Source organism: Sesamum indicum, linkage group LG10, assembly GCF_026168435.1.
Source record: "Sesamum indicum cultivar Baizhima isolate 11 linkage group LG10, ASM2616843v1, whole genome shotgun sequence".
In the NCBI taxonomy this organism is placed as follows: domain Eukaryota; kingdom Viridiplantae; phylum Streptophyta; class Magnoliopsida; order Lamiales; family Pedaliaceae; genus Sesamum; species Sesamum indicum.
Window position 1 is genome coordinate 11,431,198 of NC_142666.1, and position 14,160 is coordinate 11,445,357.

Below are 14,160 nucleotides of genomic sequence, written 5' to 3' on the forward strand. Positions count from 1 at the left end.
ACTTAGAAAGAGATTGAAGCTTTCAGCTAAGTATTATGGCCCTTATAAGATCGTCGAGAAGGTGAGCAAGGTGGCTTATAAGCTAGAGTTACCCCCAGGTTCAAAAATACATCCTGTATTTCATGTATCATTGCTCAAGAGGAAGATTGGTTCTAAGTACTTCCCTTCAAACCAGCTGCCTGAATTCGAAGATGAAACCTTCAAAATTTACCCAGCTGCCATTTTAGCTCGGAGGATGATACCCAGGAACAATGTGGGTGTTCCTCAAGTGCTGATTCAATGGTCTCATTCATCTCCAGAACAAGCCGTTTGGGAAGATTATCACACTGTTGCAGCAAGACTTTGATCCTTGGGGACAAGGCTCAAAAAAAGCGGGAAGGAGTGTCGCGCTTTTAGACCAAAATGCGACTTTTATCGGGGGACGTCAGATCAAAAGGAAGGACGAGGACCGCCCGATTGAACAAACGAGGGAAATTGGGGATAATTTTGGGGAGTCGATCGAAGACGGCGTCGTATCAGACGAACTAGGGCGCAATCAAGAGGAGAATGGAATTGGGGATTCGAAGTTCATCACACCCGTTCAAATGTGATCAGGCGAGAGACACGTGGACGGCCGAGGATCATGGCGCAGTACTGAAGCCTGCTACTGTTCTAATTTTTGAGGATTTCAGCAAATTTGTCTAGGACCAATAGGAGCTCCATTGCAAGGACAAATAGCCCCTTTTCTGATGGAATTTTAATGTTGATTTCAGCTTTTATGTTCTGTCATTTTTTGTCTGTTTCATCAGACTTTTGTAAAGGGGAGCTGAAGATTGTAAACGGTCCATTATGAATGAATTATCAAGTCTATTCTCTCTTTCCCTCTGCGTTCTTCTACTGCATTCCCACCCCCATTTCTGAGTTCAAGTTTTTCATATTACCTTGTTGACTCTGTTCATAACAGAATTGATGATTGCATTGATGCCATAACAGATTGCAGTGAAGCCAAAACTCGGAAGCTGGCAAAAATTTCCAACGACGATATTGAAGATTGCGTGCTTGTTCTTTCTAAAATGGAGGGACTACCGCGAGATTTGTTCTTTGCAGCGCAAGATCAATTTGTGTTGAGGTGAGGTGTCAAATGTTCTTTCTGATGAGTGATGTGGACAAACGTGCTTGGGTTGAGAGACTGGGCAAGTAAAAACTTCTTTATTTGATGTGTTGAGTTTGAAACATGTTTTTTATAATATTTTAGTAGTAATAATGATCACTTGCTAGCTTGGGTGAAGGTTTAAACTTGTAATGTTACGAGTTGTTGTAATATGATGTTAGTTCTTTTTTTTATTTATTTAAATAATAGATTAGAAGGTTGGTAATGATTTGTTTGAGGTTTTATTTTTCAAATAAGGTATTTGAATAATTCATGGACTACCATTAATTTAAGTAAATGATAGTAGAATTCTATGACAAAGAAAACTTCATCAGAATTCTCATTTTAAATTACAATAACCCAAATCAGGTAAAAAAAGTTATATGCAGTTGCTTTAGGCATAAATATTTTAATCACGTTAACCAAGTGTGTGACAAATATTGTGACAAACACATCGTAGTCCTTGGAGTCATTTTAGCACATTACGAGCAAAATAATGATCATTTTCGTTAAATTTATTCTTATAAAGAGAAATAATATTAATTTCTCATTTTATTAAACTCATTTTCAAATACTATAAAAATTATTGTTTTCATTAAATTTATTTTTATAAACAGAAATAATATTAATTTATCATTTTATTAAACTCATTTTCATCACTAATAAAAATGATCATTTTCATTAAATTTATTTTTAGAAAGAGAAACAATATTAATTTATTATTTTAGTAAACTCATTTGCATACACTATAAAAATTAACGGTTTTCATTAAATTTATTTTTATAAAGAGAAATAATATTAATTTCTCATTTTATTATACTGATTTTCGAACAATATAAAAATGTTCATTTTTATTAAATTTTTTATAAACAAAAATAATATTAATTTATCATTTTATTACACTCATTTCAATACACTACCATTAACTGAACTAACCTGCTAGGTGAAATAAAGTCAAACCCCATGCATGAATTAGTGAATATGTAGGTCAGGCTAAAGATATGCAAAATTCAATTCGTCAGGGAAAGTATGTATTGGCTATAATAATAGTTATATGGCACTTTGTCACCAACCCTCTTTCTTGTCAAATAATGGTTGTTGATGTACAAACCCCCAAGTGGTAGACTAGTAGGTGACTTTCAGTTAATGCATATTTGCATTATAAAGGTATTCACCAATACCTTTAAGCAGAAATAGAGGAATGGATGAATCAAGCGGCAACACTACCTCGTCTCCTCTTTCGAGTACCAATTCTCCTCATGATACCGAATTATCATGGGCCAATCGTTCTAGCGATGGAGATGAAGAGACTGATTCTTCGGATGTCTTCTGATGAGGAAAAACACTTCATGTGACTTTATGAAGTGTTATGCCCTTCATATTTTTGGACAAAACCACCAAAACATATTTCTTCTCTACAAGGTTCTGATTGGGTGAGCGAGCTTATGTCAGGACACCCAGATCGAATCTTCAATATGTTACTAATACAGAGAGAAACATTCCAAAATTTATGCGCATTCCTACAAGAGAGAGGTCCATTACAGTCGCAAGGGTCGCGTGTCTCTGTTATGGAATCATCGGCCATTTTCTTACAAACTATTGGTTTAAGCGAGCGTCAAAGAACGAACTGCGAACGTTTTCAGCACTCTTTGGACACCATCTGAAGGCACATGAAATGTGTTTCTCGGGCTCTGAATCTTATTGCATCGGAGCTAATTTGTCTATAAATTTCAATCATATTCATCCTAGAATCCAGTACAGTGGACATTTGTTTCCCTATTTTAAGGATATATATAATGCATTCATTAAATCCACATTCCGCTAATTTTGCTTCTCGTAACATTTCAACTTTATTCTTTATTAGGATTGTGTCGGGGCAATTGATGGCAGACTTATACCAGCAAGTGTTCCAGTACACTTGCAGAATGCGTACCCTTCACGACACGGTGAAATCTCACAGAATGTTATGGTTGTTTGCGATTTTGACCTAATGTTTGCATAGGTCTTGGCTGAATGGGAGGGTAGCGGAAATGATGTCCGTGTGTTCATGCATTGCCTCCACAATGATCGGAATTTTCCTTGGCCACCAGATTGTACTAAAATTACATTCGTAAAAAATTTACACACTTATTCTAGAGTGATTATTCCTGCTTACGTCTCTTGTGATTTCAGGTAAATACTACTTAGTGGATTCCGCTTATCCTAATTTTTATGGATTTTTGGCGCCGTACCGACAAGATCGTTATTACATCAACTCATTTCACGATAAGAATTGTCAAGATCGTGGTCCGAAAGAATTATTTAACCAGCTTTTGGTGTGTAAAGAACCGATTCCCTATTCTTAAAGGACATATGCCTCACTACAGCTTAGAGCATCAGCGAGATCTTGTCATCACATGTTGTGTCATCCATAACTTTATACGAAAATTTTTCATCGATGACCATTTTTTTTACCGTGGCGAACGTGGAGAGTTTGACAGTTATGAGCAAACGATGAGTTTCATCATTTGCCTTAACAATCTCAATAAGATATTGACACGCAAGCAGCCTTCTGTAATGCAATGGCAGCCCATTTGTGGGATGGGTGGGGGACCGTTAACGTCAACGTTAGTTGAACGATTGTATCTAGGATCTCTAAAAACAATAATAATAGTATATTTACAATAGATAGGGAAAATAGAACGAATTTTTATTTTAACCATCAAGCAATACGAGAGACTATTAGCAGAACCGATGTTAATTCTCATATTTCACCCTGCACCAATCATGACCAAACACGTTCAATTCAATCGCCAGACATCGTGTTTCATTAACTTTATAACTGGTTACCTTCAAAATTACCTTCCTTAATTTACTTCAAGTTCAAAATCCTCCTTGCCCAATAAATAATTTTAGTCGAGTCCAACATGTTGTTATTTAAATTTATTTAAACTAATATTAAATTTATGAGAAATTATCTATATTTTATGTATATTTATATATAATAGAAAAAATTGCTCGAACTACTTGGGTATGTATAATGATTCACATAGAATTTTAAATAAATGGATATTTTATTAGGATACAGTTATTTAAAGTATATATATAAATTTATGAGAAATTATGTATTTTTTATGTATATTTATATATAATACAAATCACTGCTGGATCTATATGAATATAGAAAATGATCCATAAAAAATTTTAAATAAATGCATATTTTATTAGGATACACTTATGTAAAGTATATATAAAAAATTATGAGAAATTATGTATATGTTATGTATATTTGTATATAATACAAAATATTACTCGAACTACATGAATATATAAAATGATTCATACAGAATTTTAAATAAATGGATATTTTATTAGGATACACTTATGTAAAGTACATCTATAAATTTATGAGAAATTATGTATATTTTATGTATATTTATATATAATACAAAAAATTGTTGTGACTACATGAATATATAAAATGATTCATACAGAATTTTGAATAAATGCATATTTTTATTAGGATACACTTATGTAAAGTATATATATAAATTTATGAGAAATTATGTATGTTTTATGTATATTTATATTTATAAATATATATTTTTTGCACGGTAAATGAACATGTTCCGAAATAAAAAAGAATAACACAAACATCATATTTCGACGTAAGCAAATAAAATAAAAGATAACCATTAATAGCAAACAGACCACCATTTCAAGAGAGGAATCCTTACACCATCAAAGCTTTTACAGTCCACCATTCATACAAAAAGCGGAAACAAGAAAACATAAACACAAGCATCATCAGCCTTCACTTGGGGGCTTATCCGGCGCTAAGGATTTTGATGAGCTTCCGCCGTCGTGCTTGAGAGGATTTGGGAGAGCAGAGTCAACGTCAGCATGAGAATCGTACAGATCTTTGAAAAGCTTACCCAATGACGAAGAATTGTCCGAGCTATCCGAAACATGCACGCACACAGAATAAAAAATAACAGTTACAGACTCATTGCATGGGGGGGATGAACCCAACCTGGATTTGCACCGAATGGATCATCGGCATCTTCTTCATCATCACTGATCCAGATTGTCTCGTTGTCACCGTCCTCGAATAGCTCGCAGAGTTCATCCCCAGAGGCTCGTGCGCATTCATGTAGCATTTGGCTAGCTTTTTCTCCTATTCATTTTTAGCATTGCACTGTTAGGACTATCAATTTCGAAAATCAATAAAAAAAAGTTGGCAATAAAAATAATAAACACAAACCACAAATACATAAACATATACCTTGGAAATTTGGTCCCACACGCCATCTTCGACTGTCAACTTGCGCTCGTCCTGATTCCAAATGACGCCGGGGTGATTTTTCACCCATTGAAATGTGTAAAAGCACTCACGAAGTTTATCCAACCGACTATAACCCCAGTTGTACGTTATTCACGACGTGAAAGTCTTGTTCACATCGTAAATGGCCGAATGTACGATGTTCATATTTTTTGCGGCGGCCCGAAAATTCACAACTTTCTTGAGGTCCATGAGAGCTTGAACGAACATGTTTTCCACTTCCTGTGTCCATTTGCAACTATAGAAAAGTTGTGATTGGAAATAGGTGAAATTCAAGAAGGTTTGCAATGGATTGTAAATGAAAAAAAAAAACAGCAAGGTCGTGCTATCATATGGATGTTTGCATGGAGATGGTATTTATAGTGAGCAAGCAATGGTTGCATGGAAAATAGACAAAATGGTAGGGACTTGATAGTAAAAACACAGTAAAAAATACATCATGACCAACTATAATGAATTGCGGGCATATTTAAAGTGGCTGCAGTCTGGCTTGAAGAGGGAACAATTGCTTCCACTACCAACACAACTCGTGTGATGATGCACATGCATCTTCACATGACTAATAACTCCCAACCACCATTTTCGCATCAAATAAATATATATCATCATGTTTGACAATAAATTGATGTGAAGAAAAATCACATCAATTTATTGTAAATCACAACTACCAAATAGTGTTAGTTGACAGTTGCATTCTCTACTATTATTTATTTATTTATATTATCAACATAAAATAATTATATTTATCTTTCAACACATAATTGATTCCAGAATGAGATGTAACACAAGTTTTATATATTGTATTATTTATTTTTATGTGTACAATTAAAATATATAACAAAAAAAATTATTATATATAGTGATTTTACTAAATTGCCTATCATATTTCTTACAAGAATTTCATGTTCATATTCATTTTCATAATCTTGCTTTCTTTCTCCTGAATTATTTAGTTGCAAAAAAAGGTTGGGGAAAATGGGAATTTATCAAATTAATTTACGAATGATAGTTATTCCAGGAAACATGACATACTCTCTAAATTTAAAAATAAAATTACTGAATTATAATTATAGATAGACAAAACTTATTAGTATGATTTATCAAATTTACATTAAAAATAGAAAAATCAAAAGTAAACAAAAAAAATAACATAAAAATTTCGATTATAATGTGAAATAAGGCAGAAGTGCATTTTGATCTTGGTATATAACATTATTTGTCTTTTATCCTAGAATGACTTTTGATAGAGTTATACTGCAACTTTTATATCTAACTGGAGCTTTTATACCTAGGAGATATTTTTGAAGTGGTGGCATGTGTGTAAATTTAATGAGGAAGATGTGCGAAAGTGACGAAACGTATCAGCATTCCCCAATTTTATTAATTTCGAATCACATGAAATTGAAAGATCATAGCGTTAGGTTGACAATGACATGAAGTTCAATTATATTTTGTGAAATTATGAGGTGAATTTTCATTTTTTGTTCAGAAGAAGAGAAAATGATAAGGTGAATTTTCATAATTTTATAACTGGTCATGTTCTTCAAATTTCGTGAACCACATGATTAATTTCAGAAAAAAAAAATATTTAATCTAAATATATTCTTAATTCTCACATCTTTTATACTTAGGTCTACATATAAATAATCCAAATATATTTTCAATTCTCGCAGAACTACTGTAAGTGGACAATTGCAAAATAACTATTAATGTGGATAATTTTGACATTTTAAAGTAGACGAACGAACCCTCAAATTCTCGCGGGTATTTTCCTGGATCACTAGGTTTAAACATTTGATTTTCCACCGATTGTGGGTTAATTTAGATGTATATATGCCTTATGCGGTAGTGCGCGATGATTTAGTGCTTATTTGTGGCGGTAATATTGATATGGGCTGTTGTCGTAATTTTTTTATGGTGATTTGCATATGATTTCTGAGAGTTATCAGTCTATTTTTCTAACTATTCGAATTTAGTAATGTTGTTAGTCGGTAATCAGTTTTTTGTGATTTGTTTGGTTTTTATTTTTTATTATATTAATTATATATAGTCATTTTACAAATTTATGTACAAAATTGTTCCCGTATCTCTTATCTTCATTCTGTGTGAATTTGTATGGGAAGGAGCAATGCACATGTTGAACTTTAGCCCATCATATGAAGAAAATTGTTGTACCTTAAATGAAGCAAAAAAAACAAAAAAAAATTTTACTGAAAAACGAAAGAAAATGGCAAGAGGCAATTTGATTATTTTATAATTTCTCATATTCAATGATTTTGGTCAACCCTCATAATTAATTTCAGTCAAATAAAAAATACATATATCTATATTTTTAATTCTCACACCTATATACCTATATTTGAAAATAACTAATCCAAATATATTCTCAGTTTTCGTACAGAAATCAATAAAATTGTTAGAAACTGAAAATGAAAATGAAAACACAACCAAAACGGGCACTAAGTTTTACTCCAAGGCTACCTATACAACCATATTCATATAACCTACAACCATGATGAAGTAACTCCTTCATCATGTTCATCATGGTGAGGAGTTTCAACTCCTTAACTTGCACCAACCACCGTCATATGGGCTTGGTCTTCAAATATGCATCGGGCTCGATTTAATCAAATTAAATCAAGCCCAACCAAAGTCCATTGGTTCATTTAATCAAATTAAATAAATCTAAGCTCAAATACCAATTAATTGATCCAATCAATTAATTAAGCCAAACTCAATAAATCAATTCAATTAATTTAAAGGTGTCAAGCCCAAAAATTAATTAATCCAATTGATTAATTCTTGAGCTATCTATCAAATGGACTGCTAAATAAATGATCCATTCTCCTTGAATTAATTTAATTCAATTAAATTAATTCATTTCTTCTTGAATTAATTCTAAATTAATTCCACTAATTTCATATTGATTTGTGTGTGACTCTTTACGTTCACCCTCAGCTAAACTTGGGCTTGTGTCCAACACAATGATTAATTAAATCTAATTTAATTATTTTATTTCTAATTAACCATTAATTTAAAATTTTCAGTCACCGTGGGTGGCCATGTAGCAACGGTCCATGGCATTAGAGACTAGGTGAATGTTGGCGTAAACATTTAGGCTTCCGAGTACTGTACGGGTACGGTCCTTCCATCATCCGTCTCCCGATCTAAGTCTAGGGCATGGAATTGGGCGTGGGTTCTCATCCTGGACTAGATACTACGCTCGATAACTCAAGATGAGTTTGCTCTATTGATTGACGTACGAAACTATTCCCTACTCAATCAATCATTGTGGCCACAGACTCTAAGAGCACCAACCATCTCAAAGTGCATAGGAGACCCAACTGTCATATACTAACAGGTGACGGATTCTATCTTGGAACCCGTCGTCCTTACTACATATTCTGATTGCACTGAACAGGACTTGTAATGACCACATCCAAGATATGGTCATCTTTCGTCAAATCTAAGATACAACCATCACATTCATGCAACTGCTATAGTTCCTCAAGTCTAAGGACTAATTCCGTACTACCAGAGTTGGGAAGATCTAGTCATACCGACCAAGCGTCCAAGAATTCCATATGATGACTTCCCGCGAGTCAGTTCAGTTGGCTTACAACCTTGTCAACCACCCACTAACATTGCATAGACGTCTAACGTCTGTCGCCGATGAAACACGACACTCATCCAATGAATGCAATTTTAGTGCAAGTCTGAATAGGACTCTCGATGCCCAGTCCTAAGGTCCTCGACTTGGAAGAATTCAAACCTAACCTTCAGAAGTTGGTTTCATGGCCACCATCCAATGCGCAGCCCAACTACATAGGTTGTACAATTTGGTTTGTGGGTTTTTTTGTGTTGTTAAGCCTATAAACATAATCAGTTAGCACAACAAATACAATTGCCAGATAATGAATATTCACTTTATTCATAAACAATGTTATAATTACACCAAAATTGTCGGAATAGATTACATAAAGGCCAATCCAATTGGCTTTTTGGTCACCTATTCTAACACTTCCAACTCATATTCGACCTGATTCATACCCTTCATGATCTTGTCTAAATGAATATTTTTGAAACAGAAAGTTTCAACCTAGTTTACACTCCATGTCGGAGGTTCCATGCCATTCATCCAACCCAATATCCTATATCGTTTCTCTTTATGTCTTTAGATCATAATTCAATTGACTGACCAGTTTCAAAAACCTATACCTATTAGGTAACTTAGGTGTTCTAGCCATTCCTCGAGAGGCTGGAATATACTAAGTTTGTGGAAGAATTTGATTACAAATGATGTTTGCTACATTTGACTGAGGTGTCTCTCCACTTGATTCCTCAAGTAGCTACTCCTTACGTTAGTTATCCAATGAAATCCAATTTCCCTTAGGTAAACAAATGAACCTATGCAAACCTAGTTTGCCTCCCACTAGTATCTTAATGTATGGAGGACCATCCCATATACTAAAGTGCATTGTGGAAATAAGCTTTTCTTGCCACATGGGTCAAGGTAGTTTAGTGAAAGAACAATTGATCTAAGTCCAACAAGGTTCGATCCCTCTATCAGAGACACCGTTCAGTTGTGGCACTTCGAAGAACAACTCCATTAAGTGAGAATTCCATTCTAGTCAAATACTTTAAGAATCCCCACTAAATACACACTACCTCGATCTAATTGAAGAATTTAATTTTGCAACTAGTTTGCTTCTTCAAAGGTCCTTAGACTTGTTAACCCCCTTCTGGCACTGTGTATTCAATGACTCATAGATGTCTTATCGAATCCAATCTAATATACCATTGGCAAGCACATTTTATCCTACAAAGTGTTTCTTTATCCTCATCTTGCTCAGGAAGGACTTGCATACTTGTAAACTAAACTTGTCTATTTCTAGACTTGTTGAATTCACCAACTTCCTTATCCTAACTAGAGGAATGTGACATAGCTTCGCATGCTAAATGTGTGAGTTTATCTTGATTATCCATTTTTACCATTTGTTTTGAGCACTCATAATTCAATTACGAGATAGAAATCATTATTAGATAAAATTAGATTAATTTAAAATTAATTACCTTCATGCTCTTGAACCAGAAATATTGGTACGGCACCTGGCTCAGATAGGGCCATGGGTGGGGAAAATGTCCCCTCACGATCGCATTGATGCGCTCGTGGAAGCGGCTGGTAGACTTGAAAGAACATGCTATATTAGTACATTTTCAAGGTAAAATAATACTAAAAAAATTAGGTAAACAACTTTACCACGCGTCATCAAGACTGATGTACTGGCACACTGATGGTGGGGGGACTGACGGTGGTGGTGGTGGAGCAGCCGCCAGTGTGGCAGACTGTTGTATCATCTCATCAACTGCCTGTGCAGGTCCAGCTGTTCCAGCATCATCTGGAGTCTATGGGGCAGGGGATAGTGCAGTCGTTTCAGGTGGTTTGGGTGGTCGAAGGACTGCTTCCCCAACCTGGAAAGCATCCGACGGTGGTGGTGGAAGTTGCGGGCCAGGAACGCGCTAGCGGAAGAAATAAATAATAATGTATAATAATAAAATTTGAAGCATAAAAATCAGACGAATCCAAGGGGTGTACAGTTGGACTTCCCGGGCGTTTGATGTAGTATGAAAAATACGCAACAACGAGCTATAATCATATGACGCTATGGTTTTGAAGATAAAAGTTGAAGCGAAAACTAAAGTCAAAATTTACCTCTTAAATTTCGAGCTTCCAACCGGTTAATTTTGTTGAATGTTCCGGAGATTACAACGTAGGAATCCTCCAAAGATGATCAACACCACACCAAAAAATGAAACCTTGATTCCTTTACTTAGGAATCAAGATCGAAAAACTCACACTAGGTGAGATGAAGGGGCGGTCGAATTATGATGGAGAATGAGAGGGATTGTTTTCTTTGTGTTGTATTGTCTAATGAATTATTACCCTAATAATCATACCCAAAATATTTTTATACCTTGAATGGATAAACAAAAATGAATCTAGATACATTCTATTATCTATAAGGAAAATTTTCAATTCATTCTAAATAGACAAGAGTCTAAATATGACCAAGCTAGCACTTTTAAAAAATGCAATTCTTTGATCAACTTTCCCTCCATGAATATTGCTAGTGGCCTTAATCATTGGGCTGATTTTATGTAAAATAAATTCAAGGACCAATTAGTTTTAATTAAATCTAATTTAATAAATCATTTAATTGAGCTCACTATGTATTTAATCCAATTAAATACTCAAGTGCAAATTATCTCTTATTAATTAATGGAATTCAATTCATTGATTAAATAAAGACAAACCTAATTTAAATTAATTCATCCAATGGACCCACATATGTGAGTAATCCAATTACTTACATCTTATGGAATTAATTCTAAATTAATTCCTTATTCTTTCTCGATAATTTGTGCGTTACTCTTTAGGTTCACCTTTTAGCTAGACTCGGGCTAGTGTCCAATACTATTATTAATTAAATTTAATTTAATTTAATTAATATTTTTTGATTAACCTTAATCAAGAAAGCTGGTCGCCATGGGAGACCATCTAGCAACGGTCCATGACACTAGAGACTATGTGAATTTTTGTGTGAACATTTAGGCTTCCGAGTCCATGCGAGTATGGTCCTTCCATCTACCGTCTCCCGGTCATAGTCTAGGGCATGGAATTAGGTGTCAATTTTCATCCTGAACTGGGCATCTATGCTTAATACTTAAGTTCGTGTTACGCCAAATTTCTCGACATAGGAACCTCCTTTTCCTATTCAATCAGCGCCTGTGGCCACAGATTCTTATAGCGTGAACATATCTCCAAATGCATAGGAGATACCTCTGTTACATACTGATAGGAGACAAATCCTCTTTTTGGAACTCACTATCCTTGTTCTATACTCCGACTGCACTACACAAGCCATATGATGATCATGTCTGTGACATAATTACCTCTCGCACAGATTCAAGATACAATCATCGTATGCACGCCACTACTGTGATTCCTCAAATCTTAGGACTACTCTCATACTACCAGAGCTGGGGACTCAAGTCATACCGACTAAGCTTCCAAGGCTTCCATATGATGACCCCCACGAGTCAGTTTACCACCTTATCAACCAACCCACTAAAATTGCATAGACGTCCAACGTCTGTCTCCGATGAAACACGGCACTCATCCAATGAATGCAATACTCAATGCAAGTCTCAGTAGGACTCCGATGCCTAGTATCAAGGTTCTCAACTTGGAACATTTCACACCAACACTCAGAAGTTGGTTTCATAGCTGCCTTCCAATGCGCAACCCAACTACATGGATTATTAAGTGGTCTGTGGGCATCTGTTGTGACGTCAAAGCATTGTTTCATGTAATTTGGTAAGCACAAAAAATACATGTGCCAAAGACGAATACTTACCATATCCATTGGGACACTTAAATAAAGAGTGCTTGAATGCATCTCAAAATCGCCGATCTAATTGAGTTTTGGTCACCTATTTCAACAAACATCGTATCTGATGCACAATCGATGAGGTTAGGAACGATGCAACTGTTGAGTAGACCATTTGATTTTAGATCAGACTGCTAGATATATTCAAATATAGAATGTATTGTTATGCATTTATGTTTGAAATTAATTAGGATCTTGAATGTTGAGATATCGTAATGGGGAAGTAAACGAGCAATCTATGGACATATTTTAAAAAACTAGATATATCCACCTGTATAGCACGGGCTCTCCCACACGTGATTCAGATGGCAGGTGAACAATTAGGTGCTCCATTGAGTCGAAGAAAGTTGCGGAAATATTTTCTTGAGGTTGAGCAAGATAGTGGTGACACTAGCCTCCAGTTCTTGTATATTATTTACATCGAGCGTTGTCGAATGTAGAATCTGAAATAGAATGCTGACATTTGTCAACGCACTCCACACAGGCACAGGAAGCATTTTACGGAAGGCAATCAAAACTTCTATATGAATACGTGACAATCATAACTTTTCATGCCGTTGCAACCTCAGCTCCTTCATGTGAACACAACGGACCAAATTAGATGTGTAACCATCAGGAAAGTTAAGATGACTAATCCATTCACATATCAGCCTCTTCTTCTCCTTCGTTAGGGTATATACTTCTTTGGGCATCACATTCAGCCTCCTTTCTTCCACCTCAAGTTCCGAGCGATACATATGATTTTTAGGTCCCTAAGTGCATTTAGAGTATGTTTCGATTTTTTCTTTATATCCATCATTGTATTGAATATCTTGTCAAACACATTTTTCTCAATGTGCACGACATTAAGATTGTGTCGTATAAGAAGTGTCGATCAGTACTCGAGCTCCCAAAAGATGCTTTTCTTTGTCCACTTATGCTTGCTACTGTACCCGTCCAGGAGTGACAACGACACTTAAACTGCAAGAATAAAATCTTCAACCCATTCGTGGATATATTCTCCCGTTAATCTTGGCTATGCAATCTTCCTTTCTACTCGGTTCTTACTGAATGTTTTCTTGTTCCTATGGTATGGGCGGTCTGGGGGGAGGAATTGTCTATGACGGTCAAAGTAGCATGCATTCAAACTGTTTTGCAGGTAGAATGCACCTGTGTCTTTCATACAAACTGGACACCCCAAACAACAGTGAAACTCCATCCAAATGCCATTCTATAAGCAGGTAGGTCGTTCACAATCTATATCAATGTGGCATGCATTG

At 35.1% G+C, this 14,160-nt stretch overlaps 1 long non-coding RNA gene across 1 annotated transcript; it reads right to left on the reverse strand.

Moving 5' to 3' along the window:
- Window positions 1-4,769: 4,769 nt before the first annotated feature.
- On the reverse strand, window positions 4,770-5,767 carry LOC148786654 (uncharacterized). The gene is made up of 2 exons (XR_016067956.1): window positions 5,394-5,767; window positions 4,770-5,285 (listed from the first exon to the last, which is right to left on the reverse strand). It is a non-coding gene; the product is annotated as an uncharacterized LOC148786654 (long non-coding RNA).
- Window positions 5,768-14,160: the final 8,393 nt, after the last annotated feature.